Below are 16,831 nucleotides of genomic sequence, written 5' to 3' on the forward strand. Positions count from 1 at the left end.
AAAGGAAAACGGTCAGGAGAAAAGAATTGGATCACAATCAAAATTGCTCTTCAATTGGTGATAAATATTTAAAATTTGTTCAATACTTATACTAGGTTTGGAAAATCCCTTGCGCAATCTACCCAGCTTCAGGACTGGTTAACCTCACCCTGCCCGGGACAATCAAGGCAATTCAAAGGTTTAACTCAATTCACCCCTGAAAGAGGCAGCACAGAATTGTGCTGATGCAGCCATATTCCTTTGATTAGGATTTCCCAAACTTTTCCAGCATGGAACCCTTTTGACCTCCCAAGAATACTGAAGAAAGCCCTGAGAAACGTTCTTATTGTGTTGAAGAGTTAAACCACAAAACAAATTGCAATGGATACAAACATAGAAAAACCTCATTTATCAAAGTCTTTTATATTTCAGTTATATACATTTACTAGAATTTTCAAAATTTCTTAGGTCTTAAATTTTGGTCATTTTAATGGGAGAATTGTTGCTGTTCAGTTGTTTCAAAATAGGAAGAGTGCTGCTGGAATGCTGGTTTCTCACATTGTACACATTCACACACTCACCTCTCTCAGGCTCACACATAGACACACTCACCTCTCTCAGACACACTCGCACACTCACACTCACCTCTTTCTCAGACGCACACACACACACACACTCACCTCTCTCTCAGACACACACACACACACTCACCTCTCTCTCAGACACACACACACTCTCACCTCTCTCTCAGACACACACACACACTCACCTCTCTCTCAGACACACACACACTCTCACCTCTCTCTCAGACACACACACACACTCACCTCTCTCTCAGACACACACACACTCTCACCTCTCTCTCAGACACACACACTCTCACCTCTCTCAGACACACACACACTCACCTCTCTCTCAGACACACACACACTCTCACCTCTCTCTCAGACACACACACACACTCACCTCTCTCTCAGACACACACACACTCTCACCTCTCTCTCAGACACACACGCACACTCACCTCTCTCTCACACACACACACTCTCACCTCTCTCAGACACACACACTCACCTCTCTCTCAGACACACACACACTCACCTTTCTCTCAGACACACACACTCTCACTTCTCTCTCAGACACACTCACGCACTCTCACTTTTCTCTCAGACACACACTCTCTCACCTCTCTCTCAGACACTCACATGCACATACCTATTTCTCACACAAACACTCTCACCTGTCTCAGACACAGACTCACATACCCCTTTCTCACACACATGGTGGAATTTTACGGCTTTGCTTGAGCGAGACTGGAAATTTCCATCCGAGGTCAATGGATATTTCCATTCTCCGTCCCTCGCCCGCTCTGATTCTGTGGCGGGCGGGGTGGTAGAATTCTAGTGACGCATTCTTATCTCTCTCTCAGACACACACACACATACACACACACACTCACCTCTCTCAGACACAGACACACACACCTATTTCTCACACACACACTCTGTCACCTCTCTCCCAGACATACAGACACACACACCTATTTCTCACACACACACTCTCACATTCACACTCACTTTCTCTGATTCACTCACTCACTCTCATCCCTCACGCACTCATTCTCATCTCACACACACTCAACCACACTCTCAGTCTCTTTTACATTCTCAACTCACTCACTCACTCATTCACTCACTCACTCGCTCACTCACTCAGCTCTCACTCACTATCATGTCTCACACATACTCACTCATTCTCATTCCTCATGCAAACACACATTCACTCTTCTCTCCCACACGCGCACACTCTCATTCTCATCTCCCACACACGCATACACTCCCCTCTTTCACACATGCTCACTCTCACCCCACATTTACTCACTCTCATTTCTCATTCACTCCCATTACTCACTCGCCCTCATCACTCACTCGCAGAGATTACGATCTGAACTTGTTGAAATCACTACTGAATCCAGAAAGTTGGAAGGTGCCTCATCGAAAGATGGGGTGTTGTTCCTTGAGTTTATATTGTGTTTCATTGGAAGAGTGTGGCAAGTCAAGGACAAAGAGGTGAAAGTGGGAGTAGGGGGGCTGATAGATGACCAGAAGCTCAGTCCAGACAAAGGCGTTCCGCTAAAATGATCACTCATTCTGTGTTTACTCTCCCAATGTAGCAGAGACTGCGTTATGAGCAGCAAAAACTGTAGATTAAACTGAAATAAGTACAAGTTAATCACTGATTCACCGGAAAGAGTGTTTGAGGTCTTGCACAGTGGGAAGGGAGGAGGTAAAAGGGCAGGTTTGCTTGATTGAGAAATGAACCAGAGTTGTTGTGGAGAGAATGGTCCTATTAGAATGCTGAAAAAGGAAGGGAAGATGTGCTTGAAGTCTCATATTGGAGATATTTGATTAATTGAATGTACAGATTTATTAGTTGAATGCAAATTCCACCAGCTACTGTCATGAGATTTGAACCCATGTCTCCAGAGAATTAGCCTGTCTCTGGATTGCTAGGTCAGCAACATTACCACAATATTACCCCAGGGACTATGTGGGTGGCATGGTAGCACAGTGGTTAGCACTTCTGTCTCACAACGCCAGGGACCCGGGTTTGATTCTCGGCTTGGGCCACTGTCTGTCCGGAATCTGCACATTCTCCCCTTGGCTGCGTGGGTTTCCTCCGGGTGCTCCAGTTTCCTCCCACAGTCGGGAAGATGTGCTGGTTAGGTGCATTGGCCATGCTAAATTCTCCCTCAGTGTACCCAAAAAGGCGCCAAAGTGTGGCGACTTGGGGATTTTCACAGTAACTTCATTGCAGTGTTAACATAAGCCTACTTGTGACACTAATAAGTAGAATAAAACAAGGTGAGGTCAAGGAGAACACTGTTGCAGTTCTGGAAGGATGGCAAAGGGTGAAAGCAGAAGGATGTGAAATGGATGAATATATTTGAGGCTTCTGTCAATCACTGTGAAGGGGAATGTTTTGTTAAGGTAAGTTGAAGACATAACAGAGGCACTAATAGCATCATCAGAACAAATGTGATGGTGACGGAGGACCTAGGAGAATAAATTTCTAATAGGAAGCAGGGTGGGAGAAAGTAGTTGGGAGAGCAAAAGAAATCAGTAGACTAATGGGGTATCTTAGTCAATAGCCCAGAAGTGGAGGCAGAGAAGTCAAGGAAGGGAAGGGAAGTGGTGTCGATGGACCCATGCAAAGTTGAGGCAAAGTAGGGCGGCACGGTAGCACAGTGGTTAGCACTGCTGCTTCACAGCTCCAGGGACCTGGGTTCGATTCCCGCTTGGGTCATTGTCTGTGTGGAGTTTGCACATTCTCCTCGTGTCTGCGTGGGTTTCCTCCGGGTGCTCCGGTTTCCTCCCACAGTCCAAAGATGTGCGGGTTAGGTTTATTGGCCGTGCTAAAATTGCCCCTTAGTGTCTTGAGATGGGTAGGTTAGAGGGATTAGCGGGTAAATATGTAGGGATATGGGGGTAGGGCCTGGGTGGGATTGTGGTCAGTGTAGACTCGATGGGCAGAATGGCCTCTTTCTGCACTGTAGGGTTTCTATGATTTCTATGGAAGCAAAGTTGGTGAAATTTTCCAGTTTGTGATGAGAGCAGGAAATGATAATGGTCCAGCTATCAAAAGTATGGATTGGATGCTGCACTTGGTTGAGGTCATTAGGTTACATTGAAGCTTCATATGTTTCATATGAAGCAATTTTTAAAAGCGGTGTCTCGGCCTTTTGGCTGGGATGCAGATGAGATCGGGTCTTGGAGGAGGAATTGTTTCCCCTCCTCCAATCAGCTTGGCTCATGTAGATCAGGCCCAAGACAGGGTAGAGGGTTGCATGCCCTGTCTTGCCAGCCTGGATCAGAAATGTCTCAACTTGTTGAGACTTTGAATTGGACTTGATTTGATTGAATTGGAAAAGTATTTAAAAAAAAGAATCGAAAAGAGGTGAAGAAGAGGACAAAAAGGGGACAGGAACAAAGAATGTTCTACATATCCCACAAAAAAAACCAAAGCTGGCACCCATGTGTGTCCCCATAGCAACGGCTTTTATTTAGAGGAAGTGAGCGGAGCCAGAGGGGAAGTGTTCAAGGTGAGGATGTTTAACCAGCTGGAGGAGATGGTGGACGCAGATTGCTCGGAACTGTCCTCAGGGGGAAGTGGAGAACCCTCAAGCCATCCTGGTGGGTAATGGAGGTGGAGAGAGGGATTGGACAATCTCAATGAAAAGAAGATAGTGAGGGATGGAAAAGTGGAAACCATTGTGGCGGCAGAGAGGGCATTGAAAGAGCTGTGAACGTAGGTGGAAACTGGATGGGGGAGATAAAGTAGACTTGCGATAGGACGAAATCAATTCAGTGGGGCAGGTATGGGCTGCGACAATAGAACTACCAGGGTAGACCTGTTTGTGAATCTTGGGAAGGATGTAGAAGCTGTCTTGGGGAATTATGAGGTTGGAGGCCATGAAAATGACAGTGACAGTCCTGAAATCAATATGATATTCAACGAAGGGATCAAAGTCCAGGGGTGGTAGGAAGGGTCCCCTGAAGAGTAGCGTTCACCTTCGCTGGAACCATAGAATCTACAGTGCAGAAGGAGGCCATTTGGCCCATTGAGTCTGCACCAATAACAATCCCACCCAGGTTTTATCCCCGTAACCCCACATATTTACCCTGCTAATCCACCTAACACTAAGGGGCAATTTAGCATAGCCAATCAACCTAACCAATACACCTTTGGCGGCACGGTAGCACAGTGGTTAGCACTGCTGCTTCACAGCTCCAGGGTCCCAAGTTCGATTCCCGGCTCAGGTCACTGCCCGTGTGGAGTTTGCACATTCTCCTCGTGTCTGCGTGGGTTTCCTCCGGGTGCTCCGGTTTCCTCCCACAGTCCAAAGATGTGCGGGGTTAGGTTGATTGGCCAGGTTAAAAATTGCCCCTTAGAGTCCTGAGATGCATAGGTTAGAGGGATTAGCAGGTAAATATGTGGGGGTAGGGGCTGGGTGGGATTGTGGTCGGTGCAGACTCGATGGGCCGAATGGCCTCCTTCTGCACTGTAGGGTTTCTATGATTTCTATGACCTTTGAATGCTAGATAGAGGTCAGTTCATCAGACAAGAATAGGATCACCCTTGCCTGCAAATTGAGTGGTATTGTTAGGGTTGAATCTGAGAGAACAATGTGCTGAAGGTGATATGAGACTTGAATCCCTAAAGCACAGAAGGAGGCCATTCGGCCCACTGAGTCTACACTGACCACAGTCCCACTTAGGCCCTATCCCCATAACCCTACTTATTTACCCTACTAACTAAGGGGCAATTTAGCATGGCCAATCAACCTAACCCGCACACCTTTGGACTGTGGGAGGAAACCGGAGCATCCGGAGGAAAGCCATGCAGACACGGGGAGAACGTGCAAACTCCACACAGGCAATGACCCAAGCTGGGAATCGAACCTGGGTCTCTGGCACTGTGAGGCAGCAGTGCTAATCACTGTGCCACCGTGCCGCCCTATTCAGGGAACAACAAAGAACAAAGAACAAAGAAAATTACAGCACAGGAACAGGCCCTTCAGCCCTCCAAGCCTGCACCGACCATGCTGCCCGACTTAACTAAAACCTTCCGGGGACCATATCCCTCTATTCCCATCCTATTCATGTATTTGTTAAGACGCCCTTTAAAAGTCACTGCCTTATCCGCTTCCACTACCTCCCCCAGCAACGAGTTCCAGGCACCCACTACTCTCTGTGTAAAAAATCTGCCTCGTACATCTCCTTTTCAACCTTGTCCCTTGCACCTTAAACCTGTGCCCCCTAGTAATTGACTCTTCCACCCTGGAAAAAAGCTTCTGACTATCCACTCTGTCCATGCCTCTCATAATCTTGTAGACTTCTATCAGGTTGCCCCTCAACCTCTGTCGTTCCAGTGAGAACAAACCAAGTTTCTCCAACCTCTCCCCATAGCTAATGCCCTCCATACCAGACAACATCCTGGTAAATCTTTTCTGTACCCTCTCCAAAGCCTCCACATCCTTCTGGTAGTGTGGCGACCAGAATTGAACACCATATTCCAAGTGCGGTCTAACTAAGGTTCTATAAAGCTGCAACATGACTTGCCAATTTAAACTCAATGCCCCGGCCGATGAAGGCAAGCATGCCGTATGCCTTCTTGACTACCTTCTCCGCCTGCGTTGTCACTTTCAGTGACCTGTGTAGCTGTACATCCAGATCTCTCTGCCTATTGATACTCTTAAGGGTTCAGCCATTTACTTTATATTTCCTATCTGTATTAGACCTTCAAAATGCATTACCTCACATTTGTCCAGAGGGAGATAACTTGTGTGAATGAGGCGAGCTGAGGAATTGAAACAACTGAAACCATTCTAACAGTTCTCAATGAATAGGGCTGAGGTGTCAGGTGGAGAAGTTCAGGCAAAAGGAGAATTCTGGAGACAGGAGAAAGCCTCTGCCCTGTTGTGAGTTCACTTGTCCGAAGAATTGGACATGAAGGCAAAGGCAATAGAAGAAAAACTCAACATTGTGCCAAACTCAATACTCATTAAGGTGATGTAGTGAGGGGATGAAGCGGCATCCAATTAGATTTGACTTTGTTGAGTTTGTGGGCCAGGTTTTGAATCCAGGCATGAATTCCGACGGCAGCAATTTTAAATTTGGCAAAGGAAACTTGTGAAACCATCCACCTCAGGTACTGTATGTATCTGAGGCCTCATTTGAAGATTGCTTACTTCGCTAATCTCCTCCAGACTGCAACCCTGTCAGATATTTGCACTCCTCCGATTCTGGCCTCTTGTGCACCCTCAATTTTAATCCCTTCCGCTGCTAAGGCCCTAAGCTCTGAAATTCCTTCCCTAAACTTTCCATCTTTCAATCTCTCTTTCCTCACTGAAGATTCTCCTTATAATGATTGGCTGAGCTTTCTCTCGTCGGTTGTAACATTGCCTTTTGTGCAGTGCCAAATTTTGTTTGATGATACTCCCATGAGGCATCTTGGGACGTTTTACTACATTATAGGTGCTATATAATTGCAAGTTGTTGTTGTGGTGCAGTTAAAATCGCTGCGGACACTTGGCCTTTGCTTCCCACATTAGCTGAAATCTTCCGGTCCCGCACACTGTGGGAATCACCACGGTAACTGTGACGGACAAACCAAAGGTCAGTTGACCTTGGCCAGTGTTGGGATGAGTGGGACCAGAAAATCTCATCCATTGTGTTCTTTGTGGGGACAAAATCTCTATTTACATGGGTAAGATGGGTATAGAGGGATATGGGCCAACCACGGGCAATTGCAGCGAACTTAGAGGTTAAAAAAAGGTGGCATGGACAAGTTGGGCCGAAGGGCCTGTTTCCATGATGTAAACCTCTATGACGCTATGACTCAAAACGGTTGCCACTACCTTACACCACACGTTTCTATCTGAATCTGTGCCAGTGGGTTAACTGAGCAACTGAATAGTATTTAATTGGTTGTTGTTAAGGGAGGAAATTACTTCATCAAAATGATTGTTGTTCTGTTCCTTTTCACTTCACTTTTATTTAGCTGAATGCCAGTTTCTGGCCAAAGTAAAGAGTTGAAACTTGTTGCATGAATGGGAGAAACCTTGGTGGCTATTTCCACTGTAACTCTGACTTTAAATAGCACGATGATTGATGGACCAAGTACTGTGGACAGTATCAAAAGCGCGTTAATAAGAGGCAGCGAGGGATGAAGGTCCTTGATTTATTACACCCTACTCAGTTTCTTTGAAATCATTTGTTGCTAGTGCTTATGTTTTCAAGTCTCCTTTAATTCCTCATGGAAACTCTTGCGACAGGAACACCTCGATCATGTGTGGATGATGGTCAATGTTTTCTTCTTTGAAGGCAAGTTGCACTGGCAAGGCCCCATTTATTAGCTTGACAAAGACATGCTAAAGAGCTAGACAAGGGCGGCATGTTGGCAAAGGGTGGCACAGTGGCACAGTGGTTAGCACTGCTGCCTCACAGCTCCAGGAACCCGGGTTCAATTTCAGCTCCTGGGACCTGGGTTCAATTCCCGGCTTGGGTCACTGCCTGTGTGGAGTTTGTACGTTCTCCCTGTGTCTGCGTGGGTTTCCTCTGGGTGCTCTGGTTTCCTCCCACACTCCAATGATGTGTGGGTTAGGTTGATTGGCCATGCTAAATTAACCCTAGTGGCAGGGGGATTAGCAGGGTAAATATGAGGGGTTACGGGAATAGAGTCTGGGTGAGATTGTGATCGGTGCAGACTCAATGGGCTGAAAGGCCTCCTTCTGCACTCTAAGGATTCTATGATTCCATGAATTCCTTAAAAATCTTACTCAACTGCTCACTAGGAACCGCCTGACGCTTTATCGCCAGATTTTAGGTCTCAAGTGAACGATTCCTGAGTCGAGATTGTCAAACTGGCGTACTTTAATCAGATTGTCGGCAAAACCCGTCTGGTTCACTTATATCCTTTATGGAAGGAAATCTGCTGTCCTTACCTGGTCTGGCCTCCATATGACTCCAGAGTCACAGCAATGTGGTTGACTCTCAACTGCCTTCGGGCAACTAGGGATGGGCAATAAATGCTGGCCCAGCCAGTGACGCCCATGTTCTAAAAATGAATAAAAAAGGTTCTGGTCGAATCTGAGACTATGGGCAGGACTTTATGGCCTCACTCGAGCGAGACCAGAAATTCCTGCCCAAGGTCAATGAAGATTTGCGTTGTCGGACCCTCGTCCACTCCGATTCCGTGGCAGGTGAGGTGGTAGAGTTCTATCTTTCACATCCTTGATCCCGTAAGATGAGGGGCACGGTGGTATAGTGGTTAGCAGTGCTGCTTCATAGAGTCCGGGAGCTGGGTTCAATTCCCGGATTAAGTCACTGTCTGTGCAGAGTCCGCATGTTCTCCCCATGTCTGTGTGAGTTTCCTCTGGGCGCTCCAGTGTGGCGACTCGGGGATTTTCACAGTAACTTCATTGCAGTGTTAATGTAAACTGACTTGTGACACTATTAAATAAACTTAAACTGAATGAATGTCTTTCCAAACCATCAAAGAAGAAGGTAGCAAAATCCAGCAACCATTGATCACCAGCAAAAACTAAAAGTTAAATGTCTTCCAGATAAGCACTATGTCAATTTAAATACATGAAGTCTAGGTCATCTAACAATATAAATAGCAATATTTTCAACATACACAATAAACAAATGGGCGGCATGGTGACACTGTGGTTAGTCCCGGGTCCCGGGTTCGATTCCTGGATTGGGCCACTGTCTGTGTGGAGTCTGCATGTTCTCCCCGTGTCTGTGTGCGTTTCCTCCGGGTGCTCTGGTTTCCTCTTATTGTTCAAAGACATGCGCGTTAGGTTGATTGGCCATGCTAAATTACCCCAAATCCGTATGTTTCCCAACCGGAAACCATGGATGAACAGGGACATCCATTGCTTGCAGAAGTCCAGGTCTGAGGTGTTCAAGCCAGGTGACCCTGACCTATACAAGAAATGATGTGGAAATGCTGGCATTGGACTGGGGTAAACACGGTAAAAAGTCTCACCATACCAGGTTAAAGTCCAACAGATTTATTTGGTAGCAAAAGCCACTAGCTTTCGGAGCACTGCTCCTTCATCAGGCGAGTGGGATTTCTGTTCACAAACAGAGTATATAAAGACACAAATTCAATATACAAAATAATGGCTGGAATGCGAGTCCCCACAGGTAATCAAGTCTCAAAGGTACAGACAATGTGAGTGGAGAGAGGGTTAAGCAAGGTTAAAGAGATGTGTATTGTCTCCAGCCGGGACAGTTGGTGAGATTTTGCAAGCCCAGGCAAGTCATGGGGGTTACAGATAGTGTGACATGAACCCAAGATCCCGGTTGAGGCCGTCCTCATGTGTGCAGAACTTGGCTATCAGTCTCTGCTCAGCGACTCTGTGTTGTTGTGTGTCGTGAAGGCCGCCTTGGAGAACGCTTACCCGAAGATCAGGGGCCGAATGCCCGTTACCCGCTGAATGTCCCGAGGCATGGTACATTGGGGAGGCCATGCAGATACTACGACAACGGATGAATGAACACCGCTCGACAATCACCAGGCAAGAGTGTTCTCTTCCTGTTGGGGAACACTTCAGCGGTCACGGGCATTCGGCTCTGATCTTCGGGTAAGCGTTCTCCAAGGCGGCCTTCATGACACACGACAACGCAGAGTCGCTGAGCAGAGACTGATAGCCAAGTTCAGCACACATGAGGACGACCTCAACCAGGATCTTGGGTTCATGTCACTCTATCTGTAACCCCCACGACTTTCCTGGGCTTGCAAAATCTCACTTACTGTCCTGGCTGGAGACAATACACATCTCTTTGACCTGTGCTTAACCCTCTCCCCACTCACATTGTCTGTACCGTTGAGACTTGATTACCTGTAGGGACTCGCATTCCAGCCATTATTTTGTAAATTGAGTTTGTGTCTTTATATGCTCTGTTTGTGAACTGAAATCCCACTCGCCTGATGAAGGAGCGGCGCTCCAAAAGCAAGTGGCTTTTGCTACCAAATAAATCCGTTGGACTTTAACCTGGTGTCGTGAGACTTCTTACTGTCTGTACAAGAAAGCCAGATATAATCTAAGGAGATCCATCAAAGATGCCAAAAGACAGTACCAGACCCAGCTACAGTCCCAGGCTAGCCACACTGACCCCCACCAACTATGGCAAGGTCAGCAAGATGTAACAGGTTGCAAGATGAAGGCATGTAAAATCCCCGGCTCCAACGCACCCCCCCCTGATGAGCTCAATGCATTCTATGCCCGTTTTGAGCAAGGGTCAGCGAGAGCACACCCTCCACCCCGGGGGCCTCGGATGAACCTGTATCCGAGGTCACCATCGCAGATGTCAGAGCAGCTTTCTCGAAGGTCAACCCACGGAAAGCGACTGGCCCGGATGGGGTACCCGGACATGCACTCAGATCCTGCACAGATCAGCTGGCGGGGATATTCACGGACATCTTCAACCTCTCTTTACAACAATCTGCGGTCCCTATCTGCTTCAAGAATGCAACCATCATCCCGGTACCAAAGAATAGCCAGGCAGCGTCCCTTAATGCCTATTGTCAGTGGCTCTGACATCCATCATTATGAAGTGCTTCGAAAGGTTAGTCATGGCACAAATCAATTCCAGCCTCCCAGACTGCCTGGATCCACTACAGTTCACCTACCGCTGCAACAGGTCCACAGCCGACACTAGCTCCCTGGCCCTGGACTCAACCCTGGAACGCGCAGATAACAAAGACACCTATGTCAGACTCCTATTTATCGACTATAGCTCAGCCTTCAACACCATTATTCCTACAAAACTCATCTCCAAACTCCATGGCCTGGGGCTTGGCTCTTCCCACTGTGACTGGATCTTGAACTTCCTAATCCACAGACCGCAGTCAGTAAGGATAGGCAACAACACCTCCTCCACGATCATCCTCAACACCGATGCCCCACAAGACTGTGTCCTTAGCCCTGACTATACACCTTATGCACCTATGACTGTGCGGCCAAATTCCCCTCCAACTCGATTTTCAAGTTTGCTGACGACACCACCGTAGTGGGTCAGATCTCAAACAATGATGAGACAGAGTACAGGAATGAGATAGAGAATCTGGTGAACTGGTGCGACAACAATAATCTCTCCCTCAATGTCAACAAAACGAAGGAGATTGCCATCGACTTCAGGAAGCGTAAAGGAGAACATGCCCCTGTCTACATCAATGAGGATGAAGTAGAAATGGTTGAGAGCTTCAATTTTTTTTCAGTGTCCAGATAATCAACAACCTGTCCTGGTCCCCCCATGCCGACACTATAGTTAAGAAAGCCCACCAACGCCTCTACTTTCTCAGAACACGAAGGAAATTTAGCATGTACGCTACGACTCTCACCAACTTTTACAGATGCACCACAGAAAGCATTCTTTCTGGTTGTATCACAGCTTGGTATGGCTCCTGCTCTGCCCAAGACCGCAAGAAACTACAAAGTGGTGTGAACGAAGCCCAGTCCATCACTCAAACCAGCCTCTCACCCATTGAAATTGTCTGCATTTCCCGCTGCCTCGGAAAGCAGCCAGCATAATTAAGGACCCCACGCACTCCAGATATACTCTCGTCCACTTTCTTCCGTCGGGAAAAAGATACAAAGTCTGAGGTAAAGTACCAAGTGAACAAAAGAACAACTTCTTCCCTGCTGCCATCAAATTTTTGAATGGACCTACCTCGCATTAAGTTGATCTTTCTCTACACCCTTGCTATGACTCTAACAGTACATTCTGCACTCTCTCCTTTCCTTCTCGATGAACGGTATGCTTTGTCTGTATAGCGTGCAAGAAACAATACTTTTCACTGTATACTAATACCTGTGACAATAAATCAAGTCTAATCAAGTTGTAGGTTAGATGGATTAGCCATGGTAAATGTGCGGGGTTAGGGGGATAGGGTGGGCCGAGGACGTGGATCAGATACTCTTGTCAGAGAGTTGGTGCAGACTCAATGGGCCAAATGATCTCTTCTGCATTGTAGGGGTTCTATGATCCTATGAATCTGCATTAATTGTAGCAGTAATCAGATTTCAATTATTACAATTGGTATAACTTATGTAATAGTTAAGTCTAATCCATAAGCTGGCTTCTAATGCTGTTAACCTTTAAAATAATTCAAGTCTTGTGTGTGTTATTAGTGAGTATGCAGGGTGGATGCAGTGGATTTACAATGAAATACACTGTGCCATGTCACCGGACCGCCAGTGGGCAGAGGAGGGCCACAAAACGCAGGATAGTTTTTACACTGAAATAAAGTTTCATAAAGCAAACACCAAACCCGAGGGTATCGCGAAAGCGAAAAGGGGGAAACTTGGAACACAGAATTAAATTAAATTCAAATACAAGCACTGGGCTGTTCCATGGTACTCGGAGGGACCCACCCCATGCTGCCAATAGCTGCCCCTCGCCCCCCCCCCCTCCACCACACCCCTGGCTCTGACTGTGGACATGATGTGGAGATGCCGGCGTTGGACTGGGGTGGGCACAGTAAGAAGTCTCACAACACCAGGTTAAAGTCCAACAGGTTTATTTGGTAGCACAAGCTTTCGGAGTCCCAAGCTCCTTCTTCACCTGAAGAAGGAGCGACACTCCGAAAGCTCGTGCTACCAAATAAACCTGTTGGACTTTAACCTGGTGTTGTGAGACTTCTTACTCTGACTGTGGAGCCAGCCGCTGGGGGGGGGTTGGGGGTGGGCGTGAGGGGCTCTTGTCTAGGGCGGACCCCTCCTCAGGCCATGGGAGCCACCACGGTCCTGTTGACAATCCTGCTTTAATTTTTGCCGGAGGATTCTGGATCTGCAGCTGAATGTTAGCCATCCTTTCTCTACAGATAGTGGCAGGCAGTGGAATCTGAATTCAACCGGTTTTACCAGGCAGGACATTCTGTGCACAACATCATTGTGGAAATGAATTATTGTCGGGGGCCCCTGCAAAGGGGTCGGCTTAGCTCAGTTGTCTGGATTGCTGGTTAGTATTACAGAGTGATGCCAATAGCTTGGATTCAATTCCTGTACCAACTGATTTTATTCATGATTCATTATACAACCTTGCCTCTTGCCTGAGGCGTGATGACACTCAGGTTAAATCATCACCAGTCAGCTCCCCAGTTCAAGGGGGAGAGCAGCCTATGGTCATCTGGGACTATGGTGGACTTGACCTTTTCTGTGACATGTATGTTTTCTGGAATCTATACTGCTGTGACAGAAATATGCACTGCTGTTGAGGCTGGGTGGGCGGGCTGTGTCTACTCCATGATTTAGCATGGCCAATCCACCTAACCCACACATTTTTGGAGTGTGGGAGGAAACCAGAGCACCCGGAGGAAAACCCACGCAGACATGGGGAGAATGTGCAAACCCCACACAGACAGTCACCTGAGCCGGGAATCAAACCCAGGTCCCTACTGCTGTAAGGCAGCAGTGCTAACTACTGTGCCACCATGCTGCCTCCAGACCTATAAGATTGGTGTGGGATGAGTTGTACCACACTGCTGCACAGCACCCTGCAGTGGAGTAGACAGCGGCAAGAGCTGAGGTCCTTAATGTTTGAGCAGCTGCATCCCATAAAGAGGCAGCAAGTTTGCTGAGGAGGTTGTTTTGTGTTTTGGTCTTAGCTGCAGTCTTGCTCAGATGTTTTTGTGTGTCAGTGTTTATCAAGGGGAACATCCAGATAAACATGGTTCAGTCTCTTGCCATTCAAGGAGATGTCGAGCTCCCTCTTGGCATTGGCATTGGTTATAGTCTGAGGAAAATGGGCCTCTGTGCATGTTTGTAAAGTAATTTCACATGTTCTGGAGGTGGAATATACTTGAGAGTGTTTTGTTTCTGCCATGTCTTACAGTATCATAGAATCTCTACAGTGCAGAAGGAGGCCATTTGGCCCATCGAGTCTGCACCGACCACAATCCACCCAGGCCCTATCCCCCTAACCCCACCTATTAACCCTGCTAGTCCCCCTGACACTATAGGTCAATTTAGTATGTCCCATCAACCTAACCCGCACATCTTTGGACTGTGGGAGGAAACTGGAGCACCCGGAGGAAACCCACGCAGACACGGGGAAAACATACAAACTCCACACAGACAGTCACCCGAGGCCTGAATTGAACCCAGGTCCCTGGTGCTGTGAGGCAGCAGTGCTAACCTCTGTGCCACCATGCCGCACTTGGCCAACTTTGCAGCATTGTTGTTTCGTGTTGTCTCTTGTTGAGATAATGTCCAAACTTGAGAGGCAGAGCAGACATTGTCGGTCCAGATGAATTTCCGAGACAGGGTTGGGGGTAAATTGTTGATTTAGAGATTGAAAGAGGTTTGAGCCTCTGGAGAAACCTGTTGTCCTGTTTCCTCGAGGAGCTTGTCACATGACCCATGTGCACCCTGGACCGTCTGTCTCAGAGGAATAGTTTGATGGTGTCAGTAACCTATGGTAGGATCACTCTTGAGGTTTTGACAAGGAGACCAATGTGTGCCAGACCGTGTTGTATGCTGCAGTGAGATTGAGAAAGACACTGCCTGTTTTCAGGTTACTTTCAAAGCCATTTTCAATTAAGACGATTAAGACAAGGACCTGGTCGTGAGTGCTTCACCCTCACTGAAAACCAGCCTGTTCAGCTTTCAAACTTTTCTCCACCTCTGGCTCTATCTGCTCTGTAAGAGGAGACACTCTAAGACCTTGCAGCACACAGAGAGCAGAGATGTTGCTTGGTAGCTTGGAAGCGAGTCTGGGCTTTTGCCTGGTTTTGAGAGGCTGGTGACTTTGGGCATGCCCCAGGGTTTAGGCTGTCTTCCTTTGTAGACAACCCTTGTGAGGAATTGAGACAACCAGCAGCAGGCACATGGGCCAAGGTATCTGAGGAACTCGGGAAGAATATTAATGTTAGTGGTTGCTGGGTCGTTTCAAGGTGGTGTACCCTGGGGGCGGCACGGTGGCATAGTGGTGAGCACCGCTGCCTCATAGCACCAGGGACCTGGGTTTGATTCCCAGCTTGGGTCACTGTCTGTGCGGAGTCTGCACATTCTCCCCGTGTCTGCGTGGGTTTCCTCCGGGTACTCCGGTTTCCTCCCACAGTCCAAAGAAGTGCAGTTCAGGTGGATTGGCCATGCTAACTTTCCCCTTCGTTTCAGGGGGACTAACTAGGGTAAATGCACGGGGCTATGGGGATAGGGCCTGGATGGGATTGTGGTCAGTGCAGACTCAATGGGCCAAATGGCCTCCTTCTGCACTGTAAGATTCCATGTAGAAGACTCCAGCAATTCAGGCTGGAACGGGTGAAGTTCAAATTTCTGGTAGTCTCTTCTCATCGAGCTCAGTGGAGTGAGTCCAAAGGCACTGATGCAACTTTTTATGATGCAATTATAATGGATATATTGGCAAAATTGAAGGCTCGGTCATATTACGAGGAAAATGGGCCTCTGTTTATATTTGTAAAGTAGTTTGACATGTTCTGGGAAGTGAGCAGTGGGAATGGTATTTCTTTAAAACAAGCTGAATTTTCCTGGACTCCCAATCTTGGAATGTGAGCCCCTCGTTTTCAGCTGCCTGAAATCATAGATTTTGGTCTCCGCAGTGTGTTACATGTTCTGGCAATTGCGGATTTGCAATATTTACCATCTTGCATTTGGACAAGAGGTAGGCTTGGATTTCAATGAGGTGATTGTTCAACAATTATTCAAACAGACGTGTTTGAAGAAGCACTGGTCATTGTGTGTATGTCCAAGGCATCGGCCTTCGGATCCCGGGGTGGCAAGGCCCCACTAAATGTAAATCCACCCACAGAGCATGTGCAGCCTTGTCGCTATGAGCAGCATGGTGAAATCAATCTCCATAGAAGCTACAGTGCAGAAGGAGGCCATTTGGCCCATCGAGCCTCCACCAGCGACAGTCCCACCCAAGTCCTGTCCTATCCCCGTAACTCCACATATTTGATCTCCTAATCCCCCTGGCATTATGGGACAATTTAGCATGGCCAATCAACCTAACCCGCACATTTTTCGGACTGTGGGAGGATACCGGAGGACTCGGAGGAAACCTACGCAGACACGGGGAGAACATGCAGACTCCACACAAACAGTTACCCGAGCCGGAATTGAACCCGGGTCCCTGGTGCTGTGAGTAAGCAGTGCTAACCACTGTTCCACCGTGTTGCTGTGCTGCCGTGCCACCTAATCTTCCCTGGAACACAGATATTCATGTCTGGAGCACCAAGTTATCTGTCCCACATTGACCTTCAATTCTAGCTGAACCCATCTCACCCGCAGCAATGATAGGTGAGCAAAGTGACT

The sequence above is a fragment of the Mustelus asterias genome, chromosome 3 (assembly GCF_964213995.1).
Source record: "Mustelus asterias chromosome 3, sMusAst1.hap1.1, whole genome shotgun sequence".
In the NCBI taxonomy this organism is placed as follows: domain Eukaryota; kingdom Metazoa; phylum Chordata; class Chondrichthyes; order Carcharhiniformes; family Triakidae; genus Mustelus; species Mustelus asterias.